The following is an 18,421-nucleotide window of genomic DNA, read 5'->3' as shown; positions in this document are numbered from 1 at the left end:
TACTCAGACAGTGTGGAAAAGTAGATAGATGCATGAAAGACACAACAGTGAGACAGAAAACCCTGCAAGTGAGTGTTGCAGTCAGACTACCAAAAACATGACTCAGCAATCAGCTTTATAATAGCAGAAACCTCAGTCAGTGATATTTATGAAGACAAGGGTGTGGATGTCGTTCTGGAGAAAACTGGAGAGATTCTTGACCCTGTAGCAATGCGGCACCAAGCTTTGTTCTTCCTAAGTTGGAAAAATAATCAAAAGCAAAACAACTACAATCCCTTGGCAACACATTAAGCGGTGGAGGGGAGCCTCGACAGCTTTCACAACGTTTGCCACATTTGCCTCATTTGCCATCTAAGGACATGACAGCACTTGATCCGCTGACAGGTATCCATGAGAAGCAGCTCAGGAATTTACCCAAACCCACGGATGGGGATTATCGTTTCCTGGTTGCCGTCACCCTGGCAGCCGAAAAAGCAAGAGTGCAAAGTGAGAGAAATTTTCCTGTGATCACCTTCATAAATAATTACCTGGGGACTGTGATGGCACAAGGCTGCCTTAGTGGGTTTGCTGTCATTAGAAAAACCTACGTATGTGGCTGCTTGATAGACATCCTTTGATGACTTAGGATCTTGGGTGGGGAGGGCAGGGGCAGGTCTGAGAATAGTAGGATAAGGTGTGTGATGCAGTGATGGCGTCACGTGTTTCTCTTGCCCTTGCAATTTAATTTGAATTAATTTAAATTTGTGTGTAGTAGTTGTCTTGTTCTCTCATGACAGGAAGAGACTAGCAAAACATAAAGAGGATCAGTCATGCTAATATCAACCTGCAAAGTATTATTTTCTGCTTCCTCAAGTTCTGATTTTTTTTGTATTGTGTCCATTATGTCCAGATTAATGCACACAAGACACAGCAGTTTACATAGCCTTCACTGATATCTTGTACAGGGTTGTGACAAAATGGTGATTAATGTCTTAAAATGGGTCTCAGGGAGGTCATTAAGAGGTTTGGGGATTTTTTCTTTGAAAAGGTATAGAAACTCTCTTCAAATCTTCAAATCCCTTCATCTAACTAGTCACGGAAGAACTGAGGGACTTCATGAAAGAATACATGTTTTTAGTTCAACGTTAACCAACATAATTTAAGCACATTGTACTTTAATTTCACATCATGAAGAATAAATGTAACCATAATCATGTTTCAGCTTGTGCTTCAATGAAAACGTTCACATCACATTATTGCTATTAATAAAACTGAGCATGTTGTTACAGGTCATTTTGGAACCTATCTGTATTTAACTGTTGGCACAGGGACTGCTGATTAAGTTCCCTAATCTCGCTCTGTCCATCTATATATTAACTCATTGGAGCCTCTGTGTTTTCAGATTAGATAGACCTATCATCCTAACAGAAAATCTCAGACTTGTTATTCCTGTCAGGATGTCAGGCTCCATTGACATATAGGACAGCTACGTATTGAATGCTATATTTGCAACTTCTAAACAAGCCTTCTTTAAACAAAACATACTATCACAGCAACCATGCCAGGGCATCATACCAAACAATTCAAAACTGTATGTCAACATTAAAATTAATCTTGGGGAATAGGGAATATTACTAGCAGCCAGTTAGCATTTCCATGATCCGGAGGTACACAAGTAAGTGTAAGTGTACATATTTTCAAATGGAAAGATTGTATCCTTTGTTTTTAGCCATTTTGTAATTTCATTCAAGCGTCCTATGCATTGTTCTGGTCAGGTAAATCGAACAAATTGATTCATGTAACCTCTGGTAAATGTAGTCACATTTGCTCATAATTTCCTTTGTGTCTTTTTACCTGGTTCCAACATGTTAGCCCTATTTCATCATCACCAACACCACTCTCCCTGACCAATCAGTTGTCATTTGAGGGTTTCCAGATTGATGCACAGTGCTTGCAGAGTTTGTTCGACAGACTGGCAGCGCCAGTGTGGATGGGAGTTTAAGGGTATCTAATACATTTTCCACAACAGGAACATGCAGTGGGACAAGGGTCAGAAGACTGGCTGGACATCAGCCTTTCCACCAGGCAGTAAATGTTATTCATGAGAACCATGTCTGGATCAACACATAATCAGAAAGCACAAACATCTTACATCAATACAACCACATATAATCTATGATACCCCTGGCAGATTCTTTGACATTATTGTTGGAGAACTATGATCTATGCATGATTTTCAGATCATTGTGATTGTCTTCAGTCTGCTATGTTGTTCTGGTGGGCTGAGCGAGATGGTATTATTGCCTGGGTTATGGCACACTACTAGTCCCTCAAAGTGCAAATCACATCACCTTTCATAGGACCCGCAAAAGTGCTGATGCAGAGGTCATCTAATCTTCCTGCCAAGATTCAGATTGTTTGGCTGGTCTACAGTATGCAAAAGATGTTAGAATTCATCATCTCATCGTCTCGAACTGGTACCACATGTTTCACAATTGGCAGCTCAGCAAAACTGAATACATGACTGGAACCATCAGTGTTTTGAACATGTACACAGATGATAAAAATGTAAGGAATAGCACCAGACCTTTCACCCTGCAATTAATACGAGTAATGTCAGTAATGAAATGGTATTATACTGATCGCTAATTAAGGGACTACATCAACAATTACAGTATAACATTAATTATCAGTCCAAGACCTTTCATAGTTCATATTTACAAAACCCTAGACCTTAATGTGAATGTCCAGGGAGTAGGTACTCATGATAAATTAGTGATACCGCCAAACAAACCTCTGTGAGGTTGGCTTCTTTAAAAAAAAACATCATCTCAGTGTGCTAATGATCCTTTATTTTTAAGTATAGGTATTCAATAAGCCTTTTAGACCACAATGTAATTGCTCTTCAGGGTGGCTGTCTATTACCATTGTATTTCCTCAACATGAAATAATCTTTATGATCCAGTGAAATCTTGTCCGTACATGATACCACTGTGGGTCACTAAGTAACTAGTGGTTATGATTTTTGTTTACAGTGGTATGCAAAAGTCTAGGCACCCCTGGTCAAAATGAGTAAAAGATTATCTGATTTCCAAAACGCATTTACATAAAGATGACGCATTTCTTATATAATTTAAGGAAGTTTATTTTTCTTATTTTCATCTTCTTATTTCATCCAGTTTCAAACTAAAAACAGAGAAAGAGCCTAAAGCTTAAGTTTGGGCATGATCAGTACTAAGTAACACTCTCTTTGGCAAGTATCACAGCTTGTAAATGCTTTCTGTAGCCAGCTAACAGTCTTTCAATCCTTGTTTTCGCCCATTCTTCCTCACAAAAGGCTTAGTTCTGTGAGATTCTTAGGCTGTCTTGCATGCACTGATCTATTGAGGTCTATCCACAGATTGTTGATGATGTTTAGGTCGGGGGACTGCAAGGTCTATGACAAAACCTTTAGCTTGTGCCCCTCAAGGTAGTCCATTGTGGATTTTGAGATGCGTTGAGGATCATTGTCCTGCTGTAGAAGCCATCTTCCTCCTTTTCATCTTCAGCTTTTTTTTTACAGACGGTGTTATGTTCGATTCGAGAGCTTTCTAGTATTTAATTGAATCCATTCTTCAGATGTTCCATGTGCCACTGGCTGCAGCACAAGGCTAAAGCATGATCGATCCACCCCTGTGTTTAACAGGTGGAGAGGTTTTCTTTTCATGAAGATACAAGTAAGCTTTTCTTCTGATGACTCTTCCATGAAGGTCATTTTTGTGCAGGTGTTGCTGCACAGTAGACCAGTGCACCACCCCTTCAGAGTGTGCTAAATCTTCCTGAAGGTCTTAAGCAGTCAAACAGGGGTTTTGATTTGCCTTAATAACAATCCTACGAGCAGTGCTCTCGGAAAGTTTTGTTGGTCTTCCAGACCTCAAGTTTGAACTCCACCATTCCTGTTAACTGCTTTTTCTTAATTACATTGTGAACTGAGAAAATTGTTACCTGAAAACACGTTGGCACCTTCTTGTGGCCCTAATTAATTACTTTAGTTTTCAAAATGCTTGGCAGCTGCTTATAGGAGCCCATGGCTGCTGATTGTCAGGACAAGGTTTGAGGAGTCATCAGAGTATTTACAGTATAAAGTGCAGACATTTGCATCACTTGGCCTTTCCTAATGATGGATGATTGGAGATTGGAGATCAGGGGCCGTATTCACAAAGAATCTTAGGGCTAAAAGTAGCTCATAAGTGGCGAATTTAGGAGAAACTCCTAAAAATAATGGGCGTGTCAGTCTTAAATGTAGGACTCCTAATTTTTTTTACTAAGAGCAATTCACAAAATATTTTATCCCTAAAAGTAGCACCTAAGTCTAGGACAGCTTAAAACTCCTCATGAGGACTCCTAAATCACTAAGACCTATTCACAAAAAATCGTAAGATGGCTGCAGCCGACTTGGAATTGATAAAAGACATTGCTTAAACCGTGAAGGTATTAATATTGTCGTAGAATTAGCGCGGGATGCGATGACGCCTTTAAACAACGATGTGTCCCGAAGTAAAATGTTTGGAAACATAAAGATAGCCTATTTGGCTTTGCTGAAAACGCAAATGACGACACTGGAAATCATCAGTCAGCCGTTTAATTCATCAAACTATCAACGCACTGTAGACCCCACATCATCCAACAGTTTATCCAGTTGCTTTTGGACAATCGCCAAATTACACAATATCAAAGTAAATTCCATGGCGATCGCAGGAATGTCCAGTGACAGGACACACATTACAGTAATTCGTCCACCGTGGCCTGGATGTACCGATGACTCGTGCATTTCAACGGAGAGCGGTCGCAGGTTTTTGAGAATTTACCAGCTGGATGCCGCTGGGGTGACAGTGGCTATTGGTCCTGTGACCAGTAGGCTTTCGCCTAGGCTACGGTTCACGCTCGTTTCGCTTTGATCAATTAAGATTGGAGGGCTTGAAGGGCTGTATGTGCTGATATTTGAAGTGGTCAAGGGCTGGAAATATAATAGCCTAGCAGTTTGCTGGGTGCTTTAATTATTACTGCCTTGATTACATGCAATTGCCATATTATATATTGATCGCTTTCTATGTATCTTATCGTGCAAAGTGTCATTCCCGTTGGATGCACAAACTTGTCATCATGGGTGTGCATTCTGCTAACTGCACTGTCCATAACTATTTAATATGACTTAATTTGAAGCCTAGGTTATTCTCTTATTTTCAGTTGATATAGTGGGATTGTTAGAGGGACGTCACGAATGAGTTTTTAATGAGAGAGCCTGTCAACAACCAATCACCGTCCTCACCCCTTCTAAACTCGTGCATGAGAATCGTCGTCATCCATAGCAACAGAGTTTTTATCTTGAGCTTAGGAGTTGGTATTATCCTAAGTATGAGTAGGTCTCAGAGCCGTTGTGAATCAATTTTAAGAAATTACTCCTACGTAAAAGGTTTTAGCGCGAGTTAGGAGCACTCCTAGTGGTAAGATAAAAGGCTTTGTGAATACGGCCCCAGTTAATCTTCTTCTTACTAAACTGTTCACAGTAACAGAAATGTTGACAAGGAGTGCCCAAACTTCTGCATGGCACTGTAAATCATTTGTATCTTAATTTAAGATGTACTCATTTTATCTTCATCAGGGGCCGTATTCACAAAGAATCTTAGGGCTAAAAGTAGCTCATAAGTGGCGAATTTAGGAGAAACTCCTAAAAATAATGGGCGTGTCAGTCTTAAATTTAGGACTCCTATTTTTTTTTTACTAAGAGCAATTCACAAAATATTTTATCCCTAAAAGTAGCACCTAAGTCTAAGAAAGCTTAAAACTCCTCATGAGGACTCCTAAGTCACTAAGACTTATTCACAAAAAATCGTAAGATGGCTGCAGCCGACTTGGAATTGATAAAATACATTGCTTAAACCGTGAAGGTATTAATATTGTCGTAGAATTAGCGGGGGATGCAATGACGCCTTTAAACAATGATGTGTCCCGAAGTGAAATGTTTGGAAACATAAAGATAGCCTATTTGGCTTCGCAGAAAACGCAAATGACGACACTGGGAATCATCAGTCAGCCGTTTAATTCATCAAACTATCAACGCACTGTAGACCCCACATCATCCAACAGTTTATCCAGTTGCCTTTGGACAATCGCTTACACAAGATCAAAGTAAATTCCATGGCGATCGCAGGAATGTCCAGTGACGGGACACACATTACAATAATTGCTCCATCAAAAGATGAGGACGATTTCGTCTACCATGGCCTGGATGTACCGATGACTTGTGCATTTCAACGGAGAGCGGTCTGCAGCAGGTTTTTGAGAACTTACCAGCTGGATGCCGCTGGGGTGACAGTGGCTATTATTGGTCCTGGGACCAGTAGGCTTTCGCTTAGGCTACGTTTCACGTTCGTTTCGCTTTGATCAATTAAGATTGGAGGGCTTGAAGGGCCGTATGTGCTGATATTTGAAGTCATCAAGGGCTGGAAATATAATAGCCTAACAGTTTGCTGGGTGCTTTAATTATTACTGCCTTGATTACATGCAATTGCCATATTTTATATTGATCGCTTAACGTGCAAAGTGTCATTCCCGTTGGATGCACAAACTTGTCATCATGCGTGTGCATTCTAACTGCACTGTCCATAACTATTTAATATGACTTCATTTGAAGCCTAGGTTATTCTCTTATTTTCAGTTGATATAGTGGGATTGTTAGAGGGACGTCACGAATTAGTTTTTAATGAGAGAGCCTGTCAACAACCAATCACCGTCCTCACCCCTTCTAAACTCGTGCATGAGAATCGACGTCATCCATAGCAACGGTGCTTTTATCTTAAGCTTAGGAGTTTGTATTATCCTTAGTATGAGTAGGTCTCAGAGGCGTTGTGAATCACTTTTAAGAAATTACTCCTACGTAAAATGTTTTAGCGCGAGTAAGGAGCACTCCTAGTGGTAAGATAAAAGGCTTTGTGAATACGGCCCCTGATATTTATCTTTTGACATTGAAAAACTGTAGTTACACAGTATGTAATTCAAACACAGTTTAAGATCAGGACTGTCAGAAAATCCCATTTAGCCTTTCAATCTTAGACAGTTTAATTACCATCTCTGACACAATAAGGTGTGGCAGCTTCTGCCCTATGACAGTAAGTCCGTTTTAGAGAATTCACCATGGCAGGCCATTCTCCTCCGTATCTCTCCTCCTCTTAGTCTAGAAAACCCATCTAGACCAGAGGCTCATCTGGCATCTTGCCCAAGGTTTCCCCTCCTTCAGCCCCCTGTCCTCTGGGAAGTGGTTTTAGGAGAGTCTGATTTGAGACCAAACAGTTTAAAAGGATGAATCCTGTAGTTCAGTTTGACTTTGTGAATGAAAACATGTATCTGGCTTGAAACACAAAACTGACATTTCTGTTTCTCTGCAAATGGGGAATTGGAGAAGCCAGAATATTTCCTCAAAGTGAGACTTCCAGGGTGGCAGAGTTGGCTGCGATTTTATTATGCTGTACGTTTTTACTGTGATTTTGTAACATTATAACTTGTCTAGGTGCCTCCACCGCCGCCCTCATGACACATTTTCCTAATCTGCTTCCAAGGCTTCACTTCAGCTATTGCCGTCTTGGCAATGCAAATATGCTGTTTAAATCTAGCACTAATCCAAACCAGAAGAGAGGAGGGAACAGCATACAGAAAAATGTAGAAAAAACACAACACAAAACATATTTAGATTGTGCTTCAAATTTCTCTGCATTCACAGGCTGTTTTCAATCTTCATGCATTGATTGAATGATTCACCAACATCCAAAAACTGAAGTTGTTAAAGTTATACTGTTATATTTCCCCTTTCTAAAGCTCATGATTGTACATACAGTACTGGACTTCTTACAATTGAGCCCTTGTTTATACAATACAGCAGAAGGTGATTTAAATTCATATCATTCCAGTCATATTGACCTTAAAAACACAAGCCTGCCAGTGCAAAGAAAAGAACCTATACAGAAATGAGTTATTTGACGAAGCCTTTTATCTTCTGCATTGCTTTTCGGATACCAGAGTGGCTGAAATACTGATAATACTCTTGCTAAAGGGCTTGGAATAATAAACCACAGGACCAACAGAGTCCTACATGCAGAACAGTCATCTCACCCTGTAATTTCTTAGCGTTTCATTTTGTCTCAATCAGCACACAAACACGTCAAGAAACAAATCATAAGCACTATCAATTGTTTTCACACAACACATTGGGTTTTAGAGGGCACATAATGTCACGTCCTGCTGCTGCTGCCTGAGGATGAGCTGCATAGGGGAGCTTGAGTCTGCATGTTGCATGTTGCATGTTGCATGTTGCATGCTTGCAGCAGCTGCAGCGGCAGCAGCAGAGGCAGAGGCAGGCAGCACTGTCAAAGGCAGTCTAATATTAGCGCCCGCTGAAGGCTGGCTGTATCTGGACAAAAGGAGGGTGACAAATGAGGATAGTACTGGCAAGGGGGTACAGTGGGGTGGGGGTGGGGGTGGGGGTGGGGGAATGTTTAAGGGGATGGCACAGTAAAAGCTAGAGGAATTAAAAAAAAAAAGGGATAGTGTCCATGTCTGGTTATGCATAGCAAAGCTCTCTCTCTCTTTCTTTCACTCTCTCTCTCTCTCTCTCTCTCTCTCTTTCACTCTCTCCCCGTATTTTCTCCCTGTCTCTCTGTCTTTATCCCTCAGTCTGTGTGTGTAAGCATGCAAGTGTTTTGGGGGGGAAAGTGATGCTAAATGCTGCGGGTAATACTCATCACAATAAACCCACTGAATGTCTGCGATGAACACAATTTCTTTCCTAGAAGATTTATCAGGGGCTGGTTCAGCTGATAATAGTGTAGTGTGGAGAAACACTATCATTTTACAGTGTGTGTGTGTGTGTGTGGCAGCAGACAAAGAGGATTTGCAAGCTTAGATGAAAGCAGACAGAGAGAGGGAGAGAGAGTGAGAGCATGAGAGAAAGAGAGAGAGTGAAAGCGCGCACATGAGAGAGAGAGAGAGAGAGAGAGAGAGAGAGAGAGAGAGAGCATGAGGGGAAAAAGGAAGAGGACAGTGTTGTCTTGGGAAGTATTTTTTTCTCCCCTTCAGCCGCCAGTCGCTGATTTGAGCCCACTTCATGTTGTACGTCGCCAGCCTCCCTTCTGCTTGTGTCTGTCCCTCCCCCTATCGCACCCCCCACCGTCCCTCCCCACCCCCCCGTCACCGACTCCCCCCCCCCCCCCTCTCAGCACCAGCCCGGGGGAGCGGCTGGAGATTAAATGTAGCCTCTGTAAGCCAGGCACATCATGGTTCTGTTTCCAGACCCTACTCTCATTCCATATCCCTTCCTTTTTCTCCCTCATTCTTCTCCTCCTTCTTCTGCTTTTTTCCCCTTTTTTTTGGAAAAAGGATATTGTTCCTGATATGCCTTAGCTGGGCTAAAGAGAGCGGAGCAAGCCAGGCAATAGAGAGGGAAGAACGAGAGACAGCGTGACAAAATAAGAGGAATACATGCAAGAAGAGCGAGAAAAGAGGAACAGAGGGGCTTGTTGACAGGAAATGGACCCTAAATGCGAAATGAAAAACCACTGCGAAAAGGGTGCAAAGCAAGATGAGGCCGATTCTCTTTCTACCATGCGTGCCGCTTCTGTGCTCTCCTCTCACTCTCTCTGTCTTTCTCTCTCTCCCTCTCTCTCCCTCTCTCTCCCTCTCTCTCTCTCCCTCTCTCTCTTTCTCTCTCTTTCTCTCTCTCTCTCTCTCCCCCTGTCTGTCTGGCTCTCTCGCTGAGACTGCAGAGGAGGGGGGCCTCTGGCTTTAAATGATTACAGCTGTGCGACTAAATTAATGGATATTTTTTCTCTTCTCTCTCCCTCCTTTTGACTGTTTTCTTATGCTGTTGGACATGGAATTACGAAAGGAGACAGGGGAGTTGGGGATGTTACTGCTCCGTGCACATTCCCCATCACCGCCCCCCCCCCCCCCCCCCCCCCCAACCCCACCAACCCCATCCATACTCCACCTCTACCCCCTTCTCTCTCTCTCTCTCTCTCTCCATGCTGCATGTATTTTAGTATACTCAACCCTGAGAGAGGCAGACGAGAGAAAAGTTGTTGGAGGAATAAGACAGAGAGCTGGACCCATGGGTGAAAGAACATCTAAAACAAATAGCAGACGTGAGAGACAGAGGGAGACAGAGAGAAATAGAGAGAGAGAGAGAGAGAGAGGGAGATAGAGAGAGAGAAAAAAGGGGGTGTGGAGACATGGACACCATTCACCATTCATTCGGTTTGTAGTTTTCCTTTTTCATGGATTATTCTTTTGCTCTCAACCTGTTCAATCGCGCCGATTCCTCACTACGAATGGAGATTATGCCCAGACGTCCAGACGAAGGAACATGACACAGGTTAACGGCAGAGGAAGAGAAGGTGAACTGACTGAACTGACTCGGGTGGGGGGTGGGGGGGTGGGTAGGTGGTGCATGCATTTATGCATGTATGTATATGTCTGTGTGCATGAGTGTGTGTGTGTGTGTGTGTGTGTGTCCAGTACTTGAGCTCAGCTACTAAGCTTCACTGTAATGGTAGACCCTCGCTACTTTTTTTGTTGCATGCTGCTGGTGGGTTTAATCACGTCGTCTCCCCCGCCCCTCGTGCTTCTTCTCCAGCTTCTCAAACGAAGCTCTGCTTCAGACGTACAGAGCTGTCTGCTTCTGCCTGCCTGCCTGCCTGCCACTGCTGCGTGTGGCACAGAACGTGAGTCTGCCGTGAGTCACCACGCTAAGCTGCATTCAGCTCCCAACTTGCGTCCTCTCACCTCATTTTTCATCTCCTCCTTTCATCCCACTGTCAGTTTCATTTCCACCACCACCACCACACTCCCTCCATCCCCCCTTTCTCTTCGCTAATACCTCACTTAAAGCCTGCAGATTTCCTTCTTTTTTATGTCAGCGCTCTGTCAACAAAAAGTTGAAATCGGAGATTTCGAGACTCTCTGTCCTGCTCTCTTTCGGTCTCGCTCTCTCTTTGTTGAACGGGGCTGTAAGTGAACATGTGGCTGCATCAATTCTGAAAAGACAAACTCTACCAGCAATTCTCCTCATCTTTTTCTTCCTGAGCCAACAGCTGTCGGCTGTCTTTATTGCCTCTGCATGGAACTGGTTGTGGTAGGTTTCATCTTGCTGTTCAGGCAGGTAGACCCTAGGCGAAGCTGGAACAATCTTTCAAAAGAAAGGGATACTCTTTTCACTTCGAATGAATGCGGCAGTTGCTCTCTTTTTGTGTCATTTGACATTTATTTATTTATATCTTTTTTTTCTAAAATGCTTTTAATGGCAGTTCCAGATGCATATCCGGGTCTTGTTAATGCGTGCATAACAAGCAGCCTTTATGTGTTAAAAAGCGCCACCTGAGGCGTAAAGGCTTGTGCTGGTTTACCTGGAGCTCGGGCATTTTTCCAAAGGCTGTATTGTTAAGTCTGTGAGCTGGGGTGTGAGAGGGTGAGCAGGAGGGTGGGAGAGAGGGATAGAGAGAGAGAGAGAGAGAGAGAGAGAGAGAGTGTATGGAGGGGGATGGGACCAGTGTTGTGGCTGGCTGCACTTGTTGTGTGTGACAACCAGGGAGCCTGAATCCGGGGATGTGAGCATGGCTGTGAATAGGAGAAAGAGGACAGCCTGTAACCGTTAACGGATGTAGCCGACTTCTCCCCGCTTTCCGTTTTACTGTGAGGGCACAAAAGGTTTTTTTTTTATTCTTCTTTTCGTCTGGTTCAGATGAGCACACTCCACAGAAGAGATTAATGATACTGTGTGTGTGTGTGTGTGAATGGTCTCGTTTCGACAGCGGCACCAGTGGTTTTCCAGTGGTCTGCCCCAAAGTGTGATCGGAAGGTAGTCAATTCAACAAATGTGCCTTTCACAATCCCTGAGACCCTAACTTGTGACGTTATGATATGTCCACAGGTTAGGCTCTTGGGAGCTGGGAGGGGCGCTTGTTCGGCTGCTTATTGTCATAAATGTTGGAGTGTGGTGGTGGTTCAGGTGGGGTGTGGGGTTGCGTGTGCGTGTGTGTGTGTGGGGAGGGGTTGTAAGTCATGTGAGATACTAGTAGGTAGAATCGGCCGAAATTTCTTAGCAGATGTAGATTTTTTTGAGGTCACTGCTGAAGTGCAGCAGAATTTAAACATCAGTGAATCCCTCGTTCACCGCAGCCTCTCTCTCTCTCTCTCTCTCTTTCTCTCTCCATTGTCTTCTCCGACTAGAGACCCAGTCTCGACGTTTAAACGATGTCACCGAGAGCTGCACAAAGTACTGCGGAGAGCGTAATTTGGACAGCTCAGTACACTTGTGTTTGACCTCACCGAAATGCTCAACAAATAGCATCCTGTCCTCCGTATTGGATTGCCTCTCGGTGGTTTGTTTTTGTGGCTGGTGTGCATTTGGGTGGGCATGTTGCTGTGCGTGGTTATTCCTGTGTCGACCTTAAGCTGTGTTGTATGGACTTGCACGCAAGGCCTGCGGAAGGCTAAAATGGGTCCTGTTGAGGCTCTGGTTGGGACAGAGCAGTTTCAGGTGACCTTCCCAAGCAGTGATGTCCCAAAAAAAAGAGCATCCAACAAGGGCACTGAGGTTCCCTTGTGAAGTAAATAGCTTACTTACGGATTCATGTATATATGCTAATGTCACATATATGTATGTTATATATATACTACTGCCAAATTCATAAAAATGTGAGTGTTTTTTTTGTCAAACCTTTCCATCTCCGAAGTTGGCTCTGTTTCGCAAACTCTTAATGCCATCTGTAGATTGCGCTTCTAATCTTCAGAAGTGGCTATTGACATGTAGCTGGTTGCTGCATTTCTGTGTCAACCTGACTTTATAATGTGCTGTAACATCTTCTCCCAGGGGCACATCGCAATAGTGTTTGGCTTCTCGTAGGCCGAAATCTCTCTAAGCTCAAATTATATTATTATGTCGGAGACAAATAAAAATACAATAGAGGTGAGGTATGTTCAAATCAGCTTTCACAGTGTTTTTGTTTTAGGTCTATTTTTTAGTAAGCAAACAAAGGTTATGGATAAGGATACATAGATTCTAATAATTTTTTCATCCATGTCCAAAAACATCAAATATATGCTAATTTACAAAAACAAACTGCAGTTGGAGTCCTGAATCCTGCATTCAGATGACAAACCGTTTTGTGCCTTTAGTGTTGTAGAATTATGATGTTGCAGAACTAAATGTGACACCTAATGGCAACAGTACACTGTGTGTGTGAGTGTGTGTGCGTGTGTGTTCAGGTGCGTGCCATTGTCTCCAAGAAACAGCTGCAGTGCCGCATCAGAGCAGAGAGATGCATGTGGTACCTAACGGAATCACACACCCACAACTAAGCATGTCTCTCTCACACTCTGTGAAAACGGGCTTCAGTTGATACCTGCAGTAAAATGGTGATATTTGGCATAAAGAATTGTGCCTGTGTCTGCTGAGGTGAGGCACAAAGGGAATAGTACACAGTGTATGAAGGAGGCTGGATTTGGGGGAACTATCTGCAGGATCCAAGGGGTGTCGTCCAGTGCATGGTCTTGCCCTATCATAAGTGGACATTCTTAGTGGTGGACAGTTGGAGACGGTCAGAGCACACAATGTATTTTTGTAGCAGAGAGGCAGTGGCGACAGACTGAAACACGTTTAGATGAACTGGTGCAATTGGACAGGAGTCGGAGTGATGTGGCTGTTCAGGTGGATTTGATTAACTTGGGGCCCGTCCGTGTTGTCAGGGGTTGAAGGGTAGTGTGTGTGTGTGTGTGTGTGTGTGTGTGTGTGTGTGTTGGGGTAAAGCTCATGAATGGACAGTGTTCTGTGTGCTGTATTCTCAACACTCATCGTTAAGGTTTATCTTTCTGACGATTTTACCAAGAGCCTAGTGCTGTCGTTCTGGGTGGCCGAGCAGTAGAAGCCAGTCTGCAGTTTTCTGCCACACCCCACTGTAACCTACAGGGCTTACTGTAAAGGCACATTTTCTTGATAAAAGGGGGTTTCGACGAAGAAGCAAGCAGACCTTAATTCTAGAAGCACGACAGACAAAAGACACTGAAGGTGATGAGTGCATGACAGCCAAACAGGCTAATGAGAGGTCTTTGTGTTGTACATGCATGTGTGTGTGTGTGTGTGTGTGTGTGTGTGTGTGTGTGTGTGTGTGTGTGTGTGTGTGTGTGTGTGTGTGTGTGTGTTGTGTGTGCACACTACCTAGTGCCTCGATAGATTTTTCATTCAACAATTACAAGCGATTACATAAGTTCGTTAAAGAAAGAGTTGTTATGAAATGCAAAATGTAAAGGTATTTGTGAACAATAAACGACAACATTATAAACTTGATATTGTTTTCACTCAGTCATTCCTCTTTGTTACTGATTTAAAAAAAATGAAAGTGTTACAGTGTTACTTTATATTAGTTTGTGACCATGACAACGCAGCACATGTGTTTGTCCTAATTGAACTGGTAGTGTAAGGCCGTGCAAGGCTTGACAGTCAGGGAGTGCAGACACTGATGTAATGATCACCTGTAGGTAAACTGCCGCAGATTTACACATCCGCTAAATAATTAAATGCATGTAAAATGTTTATGTGCAACTGTCAATCCCGTCTCTCGCAGAGCAGCCAATGCTGCTCCATCTCCGTGATGATGATCATTGTGTCTTTAAAAAAAAGTTAAAGCAAAGGCTGAGCAATTGTAATGCATGCAAACAAAGGTAATATCTAATTAACAGAGGTGATCATTTGTCAGTGTGTGTCATCAGTCAAGTCTCTACCTGTCCAGTGACTATTTGCTGAGGGGAGTGAGATTCTATTCTATTTCTGACTGTCTCTCAGAATGACACCCACAAAGACGTATGTGCGAAACCTAGAAATGCCTAGAAATGTACATTTACAAATGTAGGTATTATAAGCTGCAAGGTGTCAGTGGATTGATCATATAACCAGACGTTTAGTAAATACTTAATTTGTCACTTGAAAAGGGAAGATTTATTTTCAGAGGCACGTTTTGACAATTTGCCAAATAAACCTAGAGTGAGCTATATTCTTCAGGGTAAACAAGTCATTTTCTTTGCATTATTAAATGTTTAAAATATTTTGTGTTCATGTATATAAGTTTATTTATCTGTAGTAAATCCATATTGTTTTATACTTTGAACTAAATACTACCTTTGACTTAAATGCTTAATGCTGTATTTCATAGCAAATTCTACAATTTAATAAAATGTTTAAATTTACTTAATTTAATTTTGGCTAAATTAGATAAAGGTCTTAATTGTAAATTGTATTTTTGTTGTTGTTTGTTTGATATCGGACAGGATTTTTCTAGTAGTCAAGGATCTAGTTCAAGTAGATTCATCCAAAGACAATGTTACTGTTTGCTCTTCTAGAATAAAGAATAAATGTTTTTTTCTTCTGCAGTCTAGGAAATATCTCAGAAAATATAATGTGGTCAATCATAAAAGAACACAACTATAAGGGCTGTGACTTTCAGATATTTAATCTTGTGCCACTTCAAATTAATATCCAGATATTAGCACAGGATTTCAACCATATGGATTTTCCAGCAAAGAAAAATATATCACCCTCTAAGACAACATTAATCCAAAACAGTATCGCTTTAATCAGTTAGTTATCGTCGGCACCTATCCAGTTGAATCCTAATGCTTGGTTTTCGTATTTTTACTGAGGCCAAGGACATTTATATAAGAGCAAATAGCTTGATCTTTGATCATCTCTTTAAGAGCCATTTTATATCAAAGATCTCCTTCACCATCTGTAACTACCTTCATTCCTCAACACCCTCTTCTTATAAAATATGTGATGTGAAACATGTCTGAACACATGTCTAAATTTGAGATCATATTTTGGACCAAATTATTCTTACGATGAACCTCTCCAGAAATGTGTAATCTTCTCATCACTTTTCATCTTTTTTTCTAAATTGACAATTAATCATGCAATGTTGATGATAAACAGTGTTGGTGATTATGCAATAATGTGCAATATGCAGATAGATACATTGTTTTGGCAGGTCTAGAAATTCCATTTTGACAATCAAAACTACATATTGTGCATTTAAAGATCTCATGTATTCGATGACACCGACCCATAGTGTTTATGGGTTTCTAAGATGTCATACGCTCATCTCTCATCTCAGTTTGGGAATACAATCCTACACTAAGCCCGATTGTTGAATGCATCACTTAGAACATCAAGAAAAGGGAGCTAAACTTTTTCTTTGTGACGAGACCGACGAGAACTTGAGGTGTGTTTCATGTTTATAAAGATGGTTATTTGTTTATTGTCGGATAAAAGAAGTCAAAAGTCTCTCATTTTATCTTTTAACAATCGTTTGGTGCCCAGTGTTTCCAGACGATGTACCCTGTGCTCACCCTTTATTAGTCCTAATTAGCACACAGTGGGAAACTTCAAATTCAGTTGATCATATCTTTGCAAATGGATTAATGGATCACTGATTAATACGATGTCATTCACTGATTTTTATGTTACACATTTTGGAGAGCAATTATACTTTCAGCTCTCACAATTATACATAGTAGTTTTCTCAATGTCAGGACCATATTGGTAAAGTTGTATGAGTTTTGCTGATAACTAAACATATATTTTATATAATGGATTACAGTCAGTATAGAGAAGCAACACTATACCTGGTGCTTCTGATTGATGGATGTCTAACTTTAACAATTTGTCGTTTATGTGACCTTCTCTGCAAATGAATCAACAAGTGTTGATTGTTTGCATGGAATGAAAAACACATAAATACTTTGTTTTTATGTCGTTTATGCCATAACTTCGATTCTCCACTGAACCGTTTGTATGCTTTATAATTATCTAAGATGCTTAATTTAAATTATTGTTGCTTTCTCAAACAGAATTAATTAAAGACTTGACCACTGAAATCTGCTCTCGTGGTTAAGGAGTAGAACAGCAGAATCAGTGGTGGAATATTAAGATCACTCTACCCACACGTTTGCTGCTCATTTGAGTCACTCTCGAAATGAAATAAGTCAAATCTATCTGTCTTCAGACGAGGCAATGCTTTTCTGTTTCTTACTCATTTAGACAATCGACTGTGCCTTTGTCTTATTTTCCACACATAATGACATGTTTTTGTTTAACGACTTTCTCTCCAAAGATCATCCGATTTCAGCGTCCTGCTAAGATCTCTTGTTCTCACTGTGATGTGTGACAGTTTACTTTCCAGACATGTCAGCTTCAAATAGTGCTGTTAGACATGCTGGGAAAAAAGTGCAATATATAAATAGACTCACCTTTTTAAAGCTGGGATATTCACTGCACAAGGAATTTGTTTTGAGCATATTGAGATGAGGCAGTCAGAGGGGGCTATGGCAAGACAACTACAGTCTCCCAAAAGATATTAACCACATCAGTAAAAATACCAAAAGCTGAACTTTGTCAGAGGAAGAATACTGGTTTGGTTGGCAACTATGAATCAATATTTTGTGTGGACCTTTTCCCCCCAATTTCTAAGCCTTCTGGGTAAGATTAACAGATTATGGACATATGAAAAATAAAGATATTGTGGGATTGCATTTTCTTACATACACATTCCATGTTGAAAGTCTGATGTCAAATGTAACATGGTTACGAACCCTGGACTCCTTGAAACCATAGCTATGCATTTTTGGGAGATGTTTAACTGGAATGTGAAGGTATATGATAAACAAAGGATTGGTGTCAGGTGGCTGCGCATTACTGTTCATAACTAAATAAGTGATATATACACAGTGATCCTAAACTATAAAACAAATGTTTTTCCTCCATGGTTCTTGCATTATCCAGGTTTTGTTCATTAATGATAGTTCCTGAGACGTATTCCTTTCAGTTAGCACTTAAATTACCTTGCAGTGAAGTAGCACGGGAAACCCCCTCTATTGTTACATGAGAAAGTCACAGGAAACAGAAAAGCATACACTACATTAACCGTAGGCAGGGCTCCCTGAAATGAGAGACGTACTTTTTCATAATAGCAGTAATAGTTTCTAACATGTGGCTATAGAACCACATCTTATGTTTTTCTCCTCCTGAGATCTCCTGCAAGCAGTGCAGCTGACATTAAGGAGAGCCCAGTGGCACTGCCACCTCCACATTGTGGAACTGCCACCTCCACACTGTACATCCCGTCCTCCTCCACCTCCACCTCTTCATGAGGACTTGTGAGAGAGCCTGGCATGGATGAAGATGTCATATCAGTCATATTTCAAATACTATAAACTCCAAGCGGGTGAATGACATCTAAGCCTATGACATTAGTTGCAAGAATGCCATGCAATGTGTACGCCAGCAGTAACCTGTTAAAAGACACACATAACCAGGATGACGGATAGATAAAGACAAAAGACAAAGTAAAACAATTAGGAGAGTATC

This window comes from Sprattus sprattus, assembly GCF_963457725.1.
Source record: "Sprattus sprattus genome assembly, chromosome: 17".
Taxonomy (NCBI): domain Eukaryota; kingdom Metazoa; phylum Chordata; class Actinopteri; order Clupeiformes; family Clupeidae; genus Sprattus; species Sprattus sprattus.
Note: the sequence above shows the minus strand (reverse complement) of the source record.